The sequence below is a fragment of the Gymnogyps californianus genome, chromosome 1, assembly GCF_018139145.2.
Source record: "Gymnogyps californianus isolate 813 chromosome 1, ASM1813914v2, whole genome shotgun sequence".
Lineage (NCBI taxonomy): Eukaryota > Metazoa > Chordata > Aves > Accipitriformes > Cathartidae > Gymnogyps > Gymnogyps californianus.
The window spans coordinates 97,810,305-97,828,908 of NC_059471.1; the positions used below are offsets into that span (position 1 = coordinate 97,810,305).

At 44.8% G+C, this 18,604-nt stretch overlaps 1 protein-coding gene across 2 annotated transcripts in view; it reads right to left on the bottom strand.

Annotated features, from left to right (window-relative positions):
- PKNOX1 (PBX/knotted 1 homeobox 1) overlaps positions 1-8,915 on the bottom strand; it is a 43,494-nt gene extending 34,579 nt beyond the window's left edge. The window contains exon 1 of one of the 2 annotated variants that reach the window (XM_050909773.1): positions 8,870-8,915. The gene's annotated coding sequence lies outside the window, so the exon portion shown is untranslated. Of the gene's footprint in view, positions 1-3,208; positions 3,242-8,869 lie in introns of those variants that run through there. The other variant, XM_050909934.1, reaches the window with a different exon arrangement.
- Positions 8,916-18,604: the final 9,689 nt, after the last annotated feature.

The window sequence follows — 18,604 nt, forward strand, 5'->3', positions numbered from 1 at the left end:
GGCTTCCATTTCCTCTATCTTATGTACTTACAAAGTATAGTCATTATTTAGAATATTACACTTTTAGAAAGATGATGTTCCTGTTCAGGAATATAATGCCAGCCTCAGGGAGTTGCACTACACAAATACAGCTAAACAGTTATTACACAACAGCTATGCTGTCAATTTCCCTGGGAGACAAGCCCTAAAAAGCCACAAAACCAATTTTCGGCTGCAGTAAAATGAGATTTACTTTGTGTCACTTTTTTCCCTTTATTGTTTGGTGGTGCAATAAAGTTATTTATATATTAATCTTGATGAATATGAGATTACATTGAAAAACTGAATGCATATTATACTTCAAGAAACTGAAAATTAAAAATAAATTAAAATCCACCACTAAAGTTAAATTTCTTCAGAAATACAGGCTACACTACAAGCTATCAACCTTTCTTTGCCTGTCGGATTTTGAGCATATATACCATGTAACGCTGACTTTATCCAGCAAGACCTCTCCAACACTATATATACTGCTTTGCTGTCCCATCAATCTTTCATAGCATCCTCTTTTCATATCATCCCATTTCAGAATTTAACAAGCCATACAAAGTATTTATATCACAGACTATCTTCCAAGCATCACCACACAATGTCACACAGCACGACAAACAACAAACCATCTCATGCAAAGATTTGCGTTCCTTTAGCAATTCACTCTTTGTGTAAACTCTGCTTTTGGTATTTTGAAGGAATTTTGGAAATTCTCCTATTTGCAGGTACCAAATATGAAAAAAAGTATTATAAAAAATGTGCCACTTTACAAGCTAAAATTGCATGTGCAGTAACTGATAAAATGGATATTAAGGCTGCATAAGATAATATCGATTTCTCAAGGCACAACAACAAAAGCAGAATTAAGGGCATCTGGGTCTTTTGAAGAACTTCAGCTCCTTAATTCTGCATACATCATTTTTGTTTACACCAGCATATTTCTTGGGAAGCATGCATAATCATGGTTCATGTTTATGGTTCATGTGATCACCAATTTACCATAGTGCTTCTTAACAACAACGAAGAGAAAGATGAGAAATCTTATCCAATCTAGTCATAAAATAATGTCACCTCAGTATGCTAGGTATCCTGCCTCCAGGTAGCTCTTGGCATTGCAGAAGGAAAGCCTCAGGTTGCTCTCCTACCTTCTGCAAAATGAAAATCTCATTCTTCTATTAAAAGATTCTCAAATTTAAGACACTTTGGCAGCATCGCAGTTTCTCCTGCCCATTTCACACTGTAATTTGACCCTGCTTTATTAGCTCCATAAAGTAATAGTAAGGAATTAAGGGGACTAAATAGAAATTTTGGTAAAAGGAAAACAACACTTTGGGGAAAGGAAACCTCCCTTCTTTAATTGCTCCAAGACTCCCCAAGAGGGATTAGGGTATGAGGGAGCAAAAATATTTCCCATCACTCCCTCATGCATCCCCAATATTCACATAGTAAATGAAGATTCCTTTAGGGGTTTTTTTCTGTATTCTTAACACTGCAAACTGAAGCACTTTTTACGGTTCTCGCTTATGAATCCTAGCATACACATCGTAAATCCTCACATATATCTACTTGTCACAGACAGAGAAGTATTTTTCCCCCCCTCTGTATTTACCCAATGTGCTGTCATCATAACGTTTTAGACCCAAAATCAAGAAGATACTACACTATCTGCCTCGCTGCTATTGTGGTAAGAGGACTGCATTAGAAAGACTACCAAAAACCCCTTACATACCAGAGGACATGTATCAGCAATTCCACAGCTGGATCTGATTCTGGTAACAACTTTCCTACTTAATGATATTTAATTACTTTTTCAAACACAATTTCATTGGGGGGGGGGGGGGGGGAAGGAGAGAGAACTCCACCCTCCACATTTCCCCACATGGATCAACAGCAGGTTTGCATATGTACTAGACACAATTCCATTCCTTTGCCATTGAAGCCTTTGGAATATCCACACAAGCATGTAGTGAATCCCTTACTTTTCGAGACACTCATTTTATCGTATCCTTCCAGGCGAATTAAACGAAAGCAACGGGAAATCCTATTTTAATCATGATTTGTATCAGCACCCAATAAACTATGACTGAAATTAATCTTGTTTTGTGTTTATACTTTGCGGTTTCATAAAGAAGACACAGAATAAACACCAATCTCACTATGCCTTTATTGCTGTTGAATACTTTACAATGTTAGCAAGCAGTTTATGTAAGCATATGTAAGTTTTCCAACATTTTTATTATAAAACCATAGAAGTTTCTAATGATTCTTTCTATGAAAGACTAAATTCCTAATGCTACTGAAGTATAGTTAAAGGACAAAGGAGAGTTTTATTTAAGTAATAACTGCATTTAAAATGGACTTAAGACGTTGAATGCATAAGAAAATCCCCTCTACACATTTTTGGCATTTAAACACTTCACCAAGATTAAGATGTTCCATTGTCAACTATTTCACTTTTATGCCCTTTACGATTTCAGAAATAATGAGCCTGTCAATGCAACAAGCATTAACTTGGACTAGCTGAATAAACTAATGTGACACAAAATCCTGGTCCTGCGACCCTCTTGTTACTGACTGATTGGAACCGGATTTGACTTTTCCAGAATCTTCCCTCTTTTGACTCTAACATGGTCGAACATGAACAACTTTGTTTTGCTACTAAGTTAAGGCCCTAAAATGAACTGTTATTTTCTTTTCAAAATGGTGATTAAATAAAAATTCTTCCTTTCCTGCTCCACTTTGTCCACAACTCTTTACTAGTGGAGAACCAGAAGCAATCGGTTCAACTAGCTTTTGCAAGGAAGATGTGCTGTGTTCCAGCCTCTTCTGTTCCTGCTGCCAACGCTCTTCATGTTCCCTTACTTTTCTATCCATGTTCTTTCTGCTCTTCAGCCTCATACTACCCTTCCCGTCATTCCTTCCACACCAACGCACAGCTTGTCCTCTTTCTCACCTCTCGCCCTCTCTTGCTCCCCCCACTTCTGACCATTTGTAATTTTGCTCGTACCATCCTTTTCAGGTTCCTGGGCCTCCTGCATTTCCACCAAGCTTCAATCTCTGTTCCCCACCTCTCCCCGAACAGCAGTCTTCATCCCTCCACAAGTACGACTGCTGCCTAAGCATTCTGGGGTTGGGGGAGAAGCACAGATAAAGACAGACTATTTAGGATTAAACTTACCCATCACCTACTGCTGGGGGATGCATCATGCTTAACTACTTGGTCCAGATGATGACTGCACAGTCAGGTGACATGAAAGGACCAACAGACAGGAAGATACTGGTGTTACATGGAATATTCAGATAATTTAGTTAATAAATATTTGCCGAGTAACATGCATGAACCAGTTTTTCACAAGCTTATGATTCGCTGAAGCTTCTCGAGGAACAGCCATATGCTCCGTGTGAATGCTTATGCTCCCTGCAATGCAACTCTCCCCTCTGCAATGCTAAATTCCAGAACTCAGGTGTTGATATGCTCTTAAATAAGGCAAACAAGTATCTTTCCCCTCCTTTAAATTAACATATTTACTTTCTCTTTAAGTCATTTTCAAAATCCTGAGTCATTTTAGTTTAAAGTTTCTGGAATAACCCTGCTCAAACATATTCATCATGGCAAATTTCAGTATGACTAAGAAATAAGCTATTGAAAACAACACCTCAAAATAATAAAAAAAAAATAACCACGTAACCTTACTCCTGGCATCGCTACTATCATGGCCTAAAATACACAAAAATGGGCTAGAACACATAGAAATTAAGTGATCATAGACTGACCTGGAAGTTCAAGTTCTTTCGTTATAAAAACATACAACATAGCACACATTTTCATTCCCCTATTCCCTAGGCACGTTAAACATGTATAAAGCTCCAATTTCTGTTTTATAATCGCCTCTGTTTCCTTTGAATATAAAAGACTTGGACTTTATTTTTCAGTAATAAGTATTATAATATCCTTTTCCCTTTGTTTTGTTTGCTATGTAACTCGAAAAAAGCTAAGCAGGATGTGAAGTACAGCCACATTTCCTAACGTCCTCTGTCCTCAAGAACATGCAATTCCAAAAGCTCACAAATAAAATATAAATTGGAATTTGGTGGTTTAAAAAAAATTGATCCTTCTTTTAGTACTCCAGCAGTAAGCTACCATATTCTACTTTTTTTGCCTGAATTTACTGTCAGCTGCAGATGACAGTTACAGACCCACAGGTATAGCAGGCTAAGGGGCAGCACATGACTATCACAGTTAGCTCCCATTTTCAAAAAAATCACCTTTTGACTGTCTAAGTACTTAAATGGCCTTCCTGTTTAACAGCAAATACCTCTTTTATACACGTATGTAGAAAAAAATGAGAACATCATGGCCTGGAGTAGTTGCTATATTAAAAACGAACAAGCATGTTCATATGAAGGATGATAAGCAAGCATGTGACGACAAGCAGACCTAAGTGTTCCACTTCTAACACCGACTTCCTTTTTGTCCTTCAGTAACATACACGACTTGGTATCCCCACACTGCTGGCAGGGGAACCAAGTTACTGCCCTTTACCAACTTCATAAAAACATGCCAGTGCTCCATTAACAACAAAGATTGGTATTTCCAGATTCTTGGTGTCGTTATTTTATTTTCTACCCCACCCCTAGCTCCATTTGACGATACCCGTGCTCTACAGTTACGACACGAAACAATCTTATTGAACAAAGTGAAGAACTCGCTAACGAACGTGAATACTTCAGCATTCGGTTATCTTGGCGAGAGCTGTAATAGTCTGGGTGAAATACTTTGGTAACACCTGGCACCAAGTAAGCAAAGGAAAGAACTCTATCAGCGGCTTTTTTCCTTGCTCTTGGAATCCTCTTGCTTAGAAGAGCAGTGAGTTGTTTTACATTTTGTACAGCATCGAGCTGTGGTAAAATAACCCCCCCCAGAGACTTATCATTTGCAAACCTACAGGCTCTTTTTAACAAGTGAGACTGAAGCAACCAGCTGCTGCAAGAGAGAAGTAACATTTGTGGAATTTTAAATTTCACACACACAAAAAAATTCAGTCTTACTTACACCAAAATAAAAATATTAATCTGCTTTATTGTAAGCTTTCACATGTGTGCCAGTTTTGCAGAGGTAACATTTGGCTCCCAGACCACTACATAATATTCTGAAATACAATTTGGACTACATCTCTCTTTATTCAGGACATTAACAGAGCCATTAGAACAAGCAGTTCCACTATCACAGTAGTGGTTTTGTGGATCATTCACCCTTGGCCGTTAGTACAGGGCTTAATAACAGCAAAAGAGTTATTCTTTTCCAGGAAATTGAATTGCTCCTAAACACTTCTAAACTTGCTGTGGTAGCAATCAGAATTATTACGACTTTATTACAGCACTGCATTTACAGTACAGGGAAAGGTATGAGAAAAATACAGTCGGAAAGCAAAATTCTGAAAAAGAAAGTACAGCTTCCAGAAGACATATCCATTTCATAAAACTGAAGTATTTAAAATAAACACGTATATTTCATTCACTCTAAACTCCTTTCGGTTGCACTAATGGAAGACTGCAAGGGCTTAGTTTTAAAATGTTATTTTTATATTCAAAATATAATCTGAATTTTTAAAACTCTATCTAGATTAAGAAAGAGTACAAATCAAGGCTCTAAGTTACTTAATATTAGACTAACATTTTACAGGCCAAAGTGAAATTTCCAAATACAAAATAAAACCCCAACCAACTGTAACAAGATACATAAAATTTGAAGAATTCTCAGTTTTCCTATTAGCACATAGGAAATGGTAACAAGATAAATTCCAGTCCAGCAAAGCACTTTAACTAAACAATAAGACCCACTTCAGATTGAGACAGGTATTACTATTCAATTTATGTAGAGAAGGATACATAGGCACAGATAAAAAATGCATGCCCCAAAATCACTCAGAGGATGAATGAGAATGAACAGTATCAGTCTTCAAAGTCTCAGTGCAGTGTAGTAGCCTCTACACTACCTATCTTTACCCTGCCAATGAAGTAAACGGAGCTATGCCTTTCACCACTTAACTGAAGCTTACTTTAACAAAACTTCATGAAATCTACACGGAAGTTTTCCTGTGGATACTTTAATCATAAGATGACAAGAAAACACGTAAAGTGGTAACAGTCAACAGTAAAAATATACTATACACTTCATAAAATAAACTGAAGATAGAACATACATGGAAAAAAAAAAAAATCAGAGTTACTTCCTTTGGATAGATTAAAAACAATGACATACCAAGAAGTGCGAAACTGTTTCTTCAGACTGAATAAAAGTGAAATGTTTGGGGTTTTCCCCCCCCCCCAAGTTTTTGAAAACTTAAATGTAATGATTATATATGGCTACACACAAACTCAAAAAAGGGTAATTCTGCAATTTTATTTTACAGAGCTATTTAGAAAATGTACTCAAAATGCATTTGCTGTTGCTTGATACTCAAGCAATGACAAGGTCTGGAAATACATAGAAGGATTTCTGATACAATCACAACAATTTGTTTCCTGATTCAGTATAATCCATAAAATTTCTACATGCAGCTAACAGGGACTAACCAGGACTCATTCTTAAACAAGACTTCAGCGCTTACCCCGCTGCAGAAGCTGTATCACTTTAACTACACATATATAACTAAAGGGATATAACCCCATAGCACAGGCAGACTGTAAACAGTTTGTATCCCATAGAGGATACAGGGAACAAGCTGTAAGTGTATTCACAGTATGGAGAATAGCAAGGTGTATTAATTTCTTAAGCTATAGTTGTTAGAATTCCCCTAATCAAACAATCTACACTGGTGAAACTTTGTGCAGAGCATGCTCTAGAATAAAATTATGAACAGTATTACGAACTAACTATATGTGCATGTTTTTGTAAAGACTAAGAAAGAATTCTTTAGCTTTTTTAAAAAAACAATTAGATGAGACATTTAGCATACATTGAAAATGATCTACACTCTCCTGCTATCCTCCATAGGATGCTGGCTCAAGTTTTTTCCAACATCCACAGACCAGAACATATTGTCCGTGCTCCCTATTCCTGTGATCTGTTTAATGGAATGCACACATCATATTCCAAATAGGGGCAAGGACAAAAATGAATCTTGCCTGGACAGCTCTTAACTGCATGTGACCAAAAAAACCCCCCAAAACAACAAAACCCAGAAGTAATTCATTGCATGGCATAAAAATTCACTTATAAGGGTATCATACCAGATCTAGAGTCTCATTCTCCCTCTCAAAACCATACTAGTAATTTACTTAGACATAACTGACAAAAAGGGGTCACAAACTGCAGCAGCAGATTAAAAAAAAAAAAATTAATACCGTGACTCTGTCTCTAAAACAACATTATATGTTCCCATTTAGGACAACAGAAAATATTTAAGAAATAATAAAAAAAGATTGTGATAAGCTATACAGAGAAGTATCACACAGATGTGTTAACTACTTATATTGTTAACGGATGAACTCTGGGCTATACAGCTGGTGTTGTGGGAATGAGGGAAAGCTATCGACTACTCCACGGAGACCCGGGACATGTGGCTAATTGAGGCAATATTTCAGGATAAAACCAGTACTTGATTTATTATTGTTTACACACATCACAAGCAGGGCCTCTGGGCAATGTCAAGTTTCTCCTAATTGCGGCTGTATAAACACTCAGGAAGCCTCGGTCTAGGTGTCAAGAAGCCTCTACTCGTAACCGAGGCAAGAGACAATGAGGTCACATCAAAAATAAATAAATTAAAAAAAAAAAACACAACAGAGGAAGAAACCACCTCATGCCAGAACTGCGCACACTGCCCCAAGTGCCAGCCGCTAACAGAATCTGCTTTCGATGAATAAGAAGGGAGGCGGGGGGGAGGAAAGCACAGCCAAAGACGCGCCAGCTCCCGCTCTCCCGGGGGCCGGGCCGAGCTCCGCCGGACCGCGCCGCCACCGAAGCAGCACCAGGGCCGGGGGCAGGGTCCGGGGGGGGTCACCAGCCCACCCCCGCCGGCACCCCACAGCGCCGGCACGGGGCCCGCGCGCGGCCGCAGCGGCCAACTGCGGCCGGTAGCCCCCTTCCTCCCCCGCCCCCCCCCCCCCCCCCCCCCGGGGCCGCACCCGGCGGGGCCAGGGCAGGTGCGGAGGGAAGGCAGCTGCCGCGGCGGTTTGATCCCCGCCACAGGCGAGGGCTCCCCGGGCTGGGTTGGGCCGGGTCGACGGGGCCTGGCACGGCAGCGAGGGGAGGCGGGGGCGAGGAGGACCCCGGAGAGCCCCTGCCGGGCTATCCGTTCTGCCTTGCCGCCCCCCCCCCCCAAGGAACGCCTGCCAACACCGCGCTGGCCCTTTAAGTGTCACGTCGCCTCCCCCCTCCCGTCGCCCCCTCTCCCTCCTCCTCCTCCTCCTCCTCCCCCCTCCGGCCGCCGCGTCCCCTCCGCGCGGCTCCGAGCAGCGGCCCGCGCTCCCTCTCGCCCCGTCTCCTCTCCCCTCCCCGCGCGCGCGCGCCGGCGCGCCCCCGCCGGCGCGCGCCCACAAGAGACAACGGTTACACGGCGGCCGTTCCAGAATTTTCCTCGCTCCCCCTCCCCTCCCCTCCCCGCGCCTGCCCGCCACCGCCCCTAACCCCCTCTGGGCGAGTTGCGGAGTGCGGGTGCCCCCTCCCCGCTGTTCCGCGTGCCGGGCTCGCCCCCCGCTCCTTCCCCAACCAGCACCCCCCCCCCCTCCCCGGTCTGGTGGTACGCCTGGGCCCGGCCGGCGGCGGCGGCGGCGGGCGCGCCGTGATGGATGGCTGGCTGGCTGGCTGGGAGCGGGTTTGAGTGACAGCGCTTACCTGGGTGCCAATCTTCGTCACACTGACAAGCGGCTGCAGCAATCGGGACCCGCACCGCCGCGACACGCGTCACCGCGCACACACGCACCCGGCCAATCGCCGGCCGCGCCGCCCGAGACGACACCACGCCGCGCATCACGCCTCATCAATATTCACCGCGGGGGGCGGGGCACGCGCCGGCGTAGGGAGGGGGCGCGCGGCAGCCCCGCCCCGCCGCTGTGGCGGCGGGGCGGGGCTGCCGCGCGCCCCCTCCCTACGCCGGCGCCTCCCGGCTCACGCTCATGAATATGGACGAAGGAGGCGGGGAAGCCTGACCGGGCCGGCCACGCCCCTCTCCGGCTCGGTGGGGGGGGGGGGGGGAGGTGAAACCACCTCCTCGGGGTAAGGGGGGGGAGGAGGGCGATACCATGTGGCTCCGCCACGCGGGGAGAGGGCGGCAGCCGTGGTGGCGGCCCCCCGCCGCTCCTCCTCAGCCGGGGCCCGCTGCTCTGCCTCGGGCTGCCTCGCCGCCTCAAGGCTGGGGATGTTGGCCCGCCTGGCGCGGCCCAAGGCGGGGGCTGAGGGCCTCGGGGTAGGGGCGGGGGCGGGGGGGTCCCCTACCTCGGCCGGCTGCCCTCGGGCGTTGGGGCTGCGGGTCGCCCCGCCTTGTGCCCCCGGGGAGGGTGGCGGGAGCCGCCTGGGGCAGGCGGGGAATCACCCCGCGACCCCGAGAAGCCCCGAGTCTGGGAGCCTCCGTGGAGGCAGCCGGGGGTCTCACTGGAGGCCTCCCCGAAGGCTGTACGGGCCTGTGTCCCAGAAACTCGGGGGCGGGGGGGGGGAGGGAGGAACTTCTCCGCCCTGTGTGTGGTGCAACTGCCTGGAGAAACTGCTCGGCAGATCCTTTGCCATGCTGTGACCCTTCCTCCCCCAAACCTGCTCCCGTCTTCCTCCAAACCCCGGTCCCACTGCAGGCTCTGAGTGAGGCAGGACCCTGCACTGCAACCAGCATACCCCCAGGACCTCAGGATCCCACCCGGAGGTCCTGCCGTGACCTGAAGTAAAGGTGCTGGGTGCAGATGTCTGTCTTCTACTGAAACTCCGCTTCCTGTCTCCACATGGAAGGAAATCACACTATCACAGCGGTTCCCTCATGTTTTACCACTGTTAAATATGCCCTGTTTCCCTCAACTGTTAAGTAAGGAGCAGGAGAATCAGGGAAATGTCGTTTCAGACAGATGCGTGCCTTGTGGCTTAGCCATTTTGCTGTTGGGATATTTTAAAACGTTTCTCTCTTGTAGATTCTCTGCTGCGCAAAAGGGCTTGAACGTACACCTTTCAATCAGGTCACTGAGGTGATTGTCATCTCTACCTTGCTCCTCATTCTTAAGACATCTGAAAGATCATCTTAGCAACCTCTCTCTCTCTCTTTGAGGGCAAAGGTTATCAAGGGGGGGAAGAAGCTGATACATACAGAGCAAATCTCATCTTAGGAAGCTCAGCTCAAGACCAAAGCAGGTTTAGTTTCAGGTTTTGCAGTCCTTCTGCACAACAGCAGCTGGGAATCTACATGATTATCCTGTACCCCCATAAACTGGGAATGCCCTACATTTTTTCAAGGTCCGTGCCGCTCTTCATGTTGGTTTAACAGTAGCAAGCCGCCTAGTTTGTTTTACATAACACTGTCCTGGGCCAGGCCACTTAAAGAAGATCTAGCTAATAGTCTGGCAATAGAAACGGCTACTTAAGTGTTCGTGCAAGCCAGGTCTGCCTTCAGTCCTCTGAGCGTAACTGCTGTGTCAAGACCCTGCTCAGCCAACACAGTTGCTCTCGGTCTTCAGGAATCTAGTCACTCTGTGCACACTGCCACCATTTGTCCACTAACAAAACAGGCGTTTCATCCTCTCGCTAGACTGCCTGGAGCCTTTACAGGAGTTCGTTTTCGAGCCATTTTTCCCCGTACAGTCCGAACCACATGGATGTCGGGCTTGTGAACAGAGAAAGAACTTGTACATCTAGCAGAGAGAGTGGGAAAGAAAATGAACTATGCTAATCCAGAGTGCTCAGATGTGTGAATCAGGTCTCAAAGTTCATGTGAATGACTTACATAAACAAGATTTTTAAAAAAATACAACTCTTAGTTTGTCTTACTCACAAGAGCCTCTTTCTCTATTTCTGCTCTTGCGCCGTGTAACAACACCTCTAATAGAGTTCCTGTGGCCAGGCTGGCTTCTTCTACCACAAGTTTCATCCCTCATTATCCCTGACACAGTCATTAGTGACACATTCAGTCAGTGCTTAAAATTAACTGGTTCCCATGCCCAGACCTGCCTTTTCTTCAAATTTGAGTCTCCCTGCAAACCCTTTGTTCTCCTTCTGCCTTGCCTGCACTTCTTTGGATAGCAGTTCACCGATTTCTTCTGAGAAAGCACAGATTAAATTCCAACTAATTTAGTTTCTGTTTAATCTCTTCTCCCAGTGATCTTCAAAGCCTTTCTTGATGCCTTTCCCAGCTTGAATTTTCCTTTCTCCTCCTGCTTCCCTTTGCTTTTCCTTCCCTTCCTGCCTGCCACTTTCTCTTCCCCAGCTCCCCTCTCACACACTACAGGCGTAGAAATTCCTCATCTGCTGTCTTCCCCTCACCCCAGTAGTCCCATCTCTTGGTCTCCTTTGTAATTAAGGTTACTCCATCCTTAGCTCTCCTCAGCCTCTTAGGCTTTTCGTGATATCAAGAAATGTTCTAACTCCCTTGATCTTAAAGCACGTGACTCCCCAAGCACCAGAATTAAGAAAGTCTGGTTCCCCACACATTTGTGCCTCATGGTTTGTTAACTTTAGGGTGTAAGGTGCAAGCTTTAACTGAAATCTCTTCCAAAGTTGTGGTGTATATAAGGTCTCTTTTTAGGCAGTGGATGCTGTTGCCTAAAAGCTCCCGCTGCAGACTCTCCATCATTCAGGGAGTACATGATACATCTTCCCTGCTGCACAATTTATTTTCATGAAAGTTACAGGAACTAAATTATTCTGACAGCTTTAATCCTATCTGGAGTGAGTTGCTAGGTTCAAATATTATTAAACGACATGGATACACCCCCAAATATACCTGTACCTTCATGACATGACCATATAAACCTCGTTCCCATAAAAAAGTAACCTAAAAATCACGCTTGATCTAACTTGTGCCTTCCAGCTGCCCATCTCTAAACTCACTGAATGTACTGTTCCCGACCACTGTTGAGGTCCCTGCTTTTCATTTTATCTTCAGTTCTCTCTGATACAGCCTCTGCAGGCTTGAAAGCTAAGCTTAATTTTTAAAATATCACAGCTGAAATGACTCCAGGAGGTGAAGATTTAAGAAAAGCACTAAAAATTACAAGGCTTTTGAGAGAAGCCTGCAACATTTGGAAAATAAAAGGAGCTGGGAGGAGAGGAGCAGCAGGGGAAAAGAATGAAGAAGTAACTGAGATGAGTGATTCAAAGGTAAACAAACAAAAAAAAAAACAAACAAAAAGGGAAAAGACAGGTACCCTTTTCTTTCTTTGTTTCTAATTGTCCAAACAAACTGTGTTGCCCCTCCTCAGTTCTGCAAAAGGACAAGAGTCCAATACATAGGATGGAAGACAGCAATCATGAGGGAATTCTCCATACTACACATTTTATAAGGATTATTACACAACTGATGTAGTTTTATGCTATGAACTTCCATTGGTATGGGTCTACTCACTTAAATGCAATGGTGAGAGGGCTGCTTTTTTTCTAAAAAAGCAAAAGCTGCATGCCATGGTGAATGAAACGCCATTTTAATATTTTGTAATCACAAATTACAAGTACATAAATATGAGGTTCTGTAATATTTAGGCTTCTAACTGCAAATAACAGAATACTCATTCTCAAACTCCTGTTATTTTCTTCACATTGTATGTATTAAATACGCTTATTAAGTATAGCTCATTACTTAAAGCATTCACAGATATATTTGTAAGCTCAGGACCTTACTTGGTTACTGAGAACAGTCCCAGATATATAAGAGCATTCCTCGCAGTTGGATCAAATATTGCAAACACTAAGCTATGAAGGTCCCATCTCACCAAATGAGAAAAGCACTCTCCCAAATCTAGTCTCTGAAACACACTTTCAGTTGCAATTTAGTGATAGTAGGATTGTGTAAATGTACTGGAGGGCAAAACTGTATCCTACATACAGTTGCTGGACGAATTAGGCTTAATCTGACATCCTTTAGTAATTTCCAAGTTCTAAATATTACAACTGTGTGCATAATATAACATTCATATGCATTTAACCTATTCAGAAAAAGGAGACTTCTCGTGGCTCTTGATTGTGTACTTTGCAACTCTTTCATAATTAAGCTTTCAAAGGAAACATTTACATAGAGGTGAAGGGATGGGCTTCCATGTAGGTGGCAGTAATCTGTATTCATAACTTATTGAATAAAGACTGTAATTGCAGTGATAAGACTGGAATAATCTCAACAGAGCAGGGTTTTCCCCAGGTTCCCATAAAAATCAGGTGAGTTTTTAAGTGCTGATCTCTTAACAGTGGGAGGCCTCTGCAGCAAACCAGTTTCTTCTTTCGTCACTCCAGGGGGGAAAAAGTATGTAATAAGACATGTCAATGACCTAGATGTCCTCTGGCTGTTTGGAGAGCATTCCAAAAAGCAACCTCTGTGCGTCCTGTTTGCAGCCACAGCACGTTCACATCTGCAGCCACAACTTTACGTGGTATAGGAGGAGCCTGGGAAAAATGTGTGACTTATTTTATAATGGATATGGCTTTTAAGATTTTAAAGCTGAAATTAATGAGTTAACTCAGCCTAAATAAATGTCAAGCTTTGCTTGAACTAGATCCTGGAGATCTGTGTAACTCAGCTGGGAACACTCCCTCTGGAGAAATTAAGAGCTCATGGCCCACAGCAGGACTTGGGCTCAGACCAAGAGCTGGCACCGCAGTGCAGTACTACTGGAAGGAGTTTCTGTGTGGGGATCAAGATGCCATCCCTTTGATGAGCTGTTACTGTCCTATGTTTTTGCACCTTCTCTGTTCAGTAGAAAAACCAACGTACTTCAAGCTTCCTTCAAAAAAGGACAAATTATAAATGTCTTATTCAACATTTCTCTTCTTATTAAATCAAATTTGAATTTCCAGAGCTGTACATTAGCTGAATCATTGGCTGCATACTACTCACTCCATCTGTTTATATGGTTGAGTCACTGCATTACCAATATCTTAACACGTTACTTGGAAAGAATGTTGGGCGATCTGGAGGATAAAACCCCAAAGCTCTATAAGATAATGTTCCCTTCTGTATGTTCTGTAGTGCCATACTCTACATTGCTCCCTTTCTGCTATCAGAGATGTTAATTTGAACAAACTGCTATTTTAGGAAAAAGAGCTTATCATAAAAGTACAGCTTTCCCTTAGAAGCTGAAGACTGAGCTGTGATGTAGAAATCCACTGTCACCTCCCCACGTGCAATGCCTTGCCCTGGGAACTGCGCGAGGACTTCCATGGTGATGGAACAAACATCTTTCACAACCCAACGTATCGTTTTTCCACTTGAGATACTATAAACAGATTACCTTCTGAGGGCAAACTGTCTGCTTTTAATGATGCCAAAAGTTGAGAGTATCTTGTTGTTTGACTGCAAAGTTTTGTCAAAAATGCGCTATAATTAAAAAGGCATTTTGCTGTACCTCATTGGGGCGGGGGACCAAAAAACAGGGCAGAGGGGCAGAAAAGCAGAGTCAGAAGGACAGAGGTGGAATTGCTAATAAACATCTTGATTTTTATTTTACGAAAAACATAAAAAGAGAATTGTTTGTATGAATCTCACCATGGAGGACTATGAATGTATTCACATTATTCTAGGAGTTGAGAAGCAGAAAGTGAAACCAACTGAAATAAAAAGAAAACCAGTGAGACTAGTTTTACCTTCCAGACCAGGGGCTAGGTTCAACTCTCACAGAAGTCACTGGAACAATTCCCACCGGCTTGAGTGGGATTTGGATTCAGCAAAGTGAAATGCAGAAAAAATAACCAGGAAGCATTAATGAGAGGTTCTCAAACACTGGTCTACAGAGCACTTTCTTCAGTCCATGGAGACCTGTCTTTCCTCTCCATTACTCATTTACTTCCAGCTGCTTTTATGGGTTTCTGCATTTTGGAGCCTAGAAGAACCGAGAGGCGTTGGTAACAGGGAATGAGAATGGCCGGCCAGCCAGCCTGCTCCCGACACTGTTTTGCAAGTGGAAGAGAAAATAATTCAATTGCTGAGCAAATAGAGAAAAAATAAAGAAGGGACTATCTGAAGGAGTGGAAGGCCATTAAGCTGAGAGGATTACGTGGCCTTCGGCGAGGATTAGGTGCTTTGCTGCCTAATGCAACTGTCTAGCCAGGCACCTGAGCTCCTAGCGCAACGCAAAAGAAAAGCTGAGCTCCACACAGACGTCTGCACTGAGCTAAAAGCAGATAGGAAATGCCAAGGGCAGAAGTGTTTGTCCTGGTTTCGGCTGGGACAGCGTTCCACAAACATTCCCCTTCTCGTCTCTGCCAAGTTGGGATTTGTGGAAACTACCACGCACACCCACCCCTGGGCTGAAAGTAGACAAGCCTGTCTCTGATGGTCCACACTGCAGTATTTATGCCATATCCTGCAGGCCCACATCTACACTGTCATTCCAGATGTGACACACATTCCTACCACCACATCTAGCTGAAGCCCTTCCTCTTTGGAGCAGTCAGGCATCTGGACCAGGCTCTGGATCAGCTGATGGTTGATGTTTGTGGCAGCATTCCCATTAATGCTTTCAGGCTCTTCCTCAACGTGAAGGGCTGTTGTCATCTGAGTACAAGGCTAACACGTGCATGCATGACAGCCTGAATGGACCTAGCTGGCACCCAGTTCTTAAATGCAGGGCAATCCTTTCTTCCACATGTACACATGGGTCAAACTACCTTGAGTCCAACAGTGGCCAGTAGTAAGTGCTTAGTGAAAGAGTGTAAGCAACATGAAAACAACTGGGTCAGCCTTCCTCTGGCATATCTTAGGAGCTCCTGGGGTTGATAGTTTAGCACCTTTCTGAATCAGAAGTTGGAATCAGACCATCATATTCAATGGCCACTGGCAGACTTCTCCTCCATTAATTCCTCTATTCCTTTTTTTGAACCCATTGACAGATTACAATTCTGTAATGTTATTTTGCCTGCCAGTGAGTCTCTCCTGGAGTTAGACTGCCTAAGTCATCCTCTCCTCACAAGAAAGACGAGATACAGGAGACTTTCTGGACATTTTTTCTAAGATTTATTGATGAGAAAACTTTCTAGGAAAGAAAGGATATGTCAACAGCTTGTAGAGCAATAAGGTACAGAGATCCCTATACTGGCTCTGCATGAAATCCACATGCATGAAGTCTGCATGAAGTCCACACCTGGACTTGTGCAAAGCATTTGACACTGTCCCACATGACATCCTTGTCTCTAAATTGGAGAGACATGGATTTGACGGATGGACCACTCGGTGGATAAGAAATTGGCTGGATGGCCGCACTCAAAGAGTTGCAGTCAACAGCTCGATGTCCAAGTAGAGAGCAGTGACGAGTGGCATTCCTCAGGGGTTGGTATTGGGACCAGCGCTGTTTAACATCTTTGTCGGTGACATGGACAGTGGGATTGAGTGCACCCTCAGCAAGTTTGCCGACGACACCAAGCTGTGTGGTGCAGTTGACCCACTGGAGGGAAGGGATGACATCCAGAGGCACCTTGAGAAGCTTGAGAGGTGGGCTCGTGAGAACCTCATGAAGTTCAACAAGGCCAAGTGCAAGGTCCTGCACATGGGTCGGGGCAATCCCAAGCACAAATACAGGCTGGGCGATGAGTGGATTGAGAGCAGCCCTGAGGAGAAGGACTTGGGGGTGTTGGTTGATGAGAAGCTCAACATGACCCAGCAATGTGCGCTTGCAGCCCAGAAAGCCAACTGTATCCTGGGCTGCATCAAAAGAAGCGTGGCTAGCAGGTCGAGGCAGGTGATTCTGCCCCTCTACTCTGCTCTCGTGAGACCCCACCTGGAGTACTGCATTCAGCTCTGGGGCCCCCAACATAAGAAGGACATGGACCTGTTGGAGAGAGTCCAGGGGAGGGCCACAAAGATGATCAGGGGGCTGGAGCACCTCTCCTATGAAGACAGGCTGAGAGAGTTGGGGTTGTTCAGCCTGGAGAAGAGAAGGCTCCGGGGAGACCTTATAGCAGCCTTCCAGTACCTGAAGGGGGCCTACAAGAAAGCTGGAGAGGGACTTTTTACAAGGGCATGTAGTGATAGGACAAGGGGCAATGGCTTTAAAGTGAAAGAGGGTAGATTTAGATTAGATGTAAGGAAGAAGTTCTTCACTATGAGGGTGGTGAGGCACTGGAACAGGTTGTCTAGAGAGGTTATGGATGCCCCATCCCTGGAAGTGTTCAAGGCCAGGTTGATGGGGCTTTGAGCAACCTGGTCTAGTGGAAGGTGTCCCTGCCCATGGCAGGGGGGTTGGAACTAGATGATCTTTAAGGTCCCTTCCAACCCAAACCATTCTGTGATTCTATGATACTATGAAATAGCTTTGGATCTGGAAGCAGTAGAAATAATACCAACCTCATGCTGTGCCCAGGTGAGTTGGTGGGCTGAGAGGCAAGGCAAATTAGCTTGAGACTGAACACTACGCTAGCAAGGCAATACTGCTTCTGGGGTCCAAGCTTGTATCCCTGCCAAGGTCTGCTCCTTCCTCTGAGAAAGACTGGCCCATTCAGACCTGGGTTGGGGATCTGCAGCACAGACCCGCATTGTGCCACACTGGCACATCCTGAGAGGCATGCTCCCAAAGCTTTGCAATGCTTGAGGATACAGACCCACCTCCCCCATGGACCATCTAACCTGGAAGCTGCAGGGCAGTGACTGTTCAGCTCTTTTCAGTTTGCAACATCCTGTTTATTTCCCAGAGCAGGTGCAGATTCTCAGGGAGAGACTTAAGCCTCCTGCCATAGAAATCCCACAGATCTGCAGACCACATGCCTCATACCATTGCTACAGGGCCTTCGGGGACAGGAGCTGCACCCATCCATTACTGAGATTCTTCCTCATCACATACAATATTTATTGACCAGAGCAGACAACGACGGAACGATGGTCTGTAGGATTATTTAAGCACATCTGATCCAGAACCAGACCAGAAATAAAATTTGCCCTGTACCATGCCCTGATTGCTCTCATGCCCCATGTCGAAGCCGAGTCACATCCTGCATCCATCAGAAAGCCCCATACTTCACATCGTGCTTTTAGAAGGAGCTGAAGTGCAGCCCCTGAGGCAGGGTGAATTGCTTTGTGAGCCCAACAGCCCACTGCTGTCACACACTGCTTCCCACTGATGGGACCTTGGTAAAGTTCTCCGGCAGACCTTGGTCTGCTGACCAAGACTCGTCCAGACTAAACGAGTAACCCTGGTCTAGTGAGCAGCACACTTACCAGGGAGGGGGGAGACCTAGGTCCCAGCTCACAGCCCCAGCCAACAGCCAACACAGTCATGCTGGGTGGCTTTTTTTCTCTTATCCAAGGAATTTTGAGCCCTGGAGAAGAGAGCTATTAGCAACTCATTCCCTTTTACTCAAGTAAGGCATAAGTCACATCAGTAAGGGTTGGAATTTTTGTTTTTTAAATCTAGTAAGTGAAGTTCATGTAGATTGCATCTCTTTTCTAATAATCTGTGTATTTTG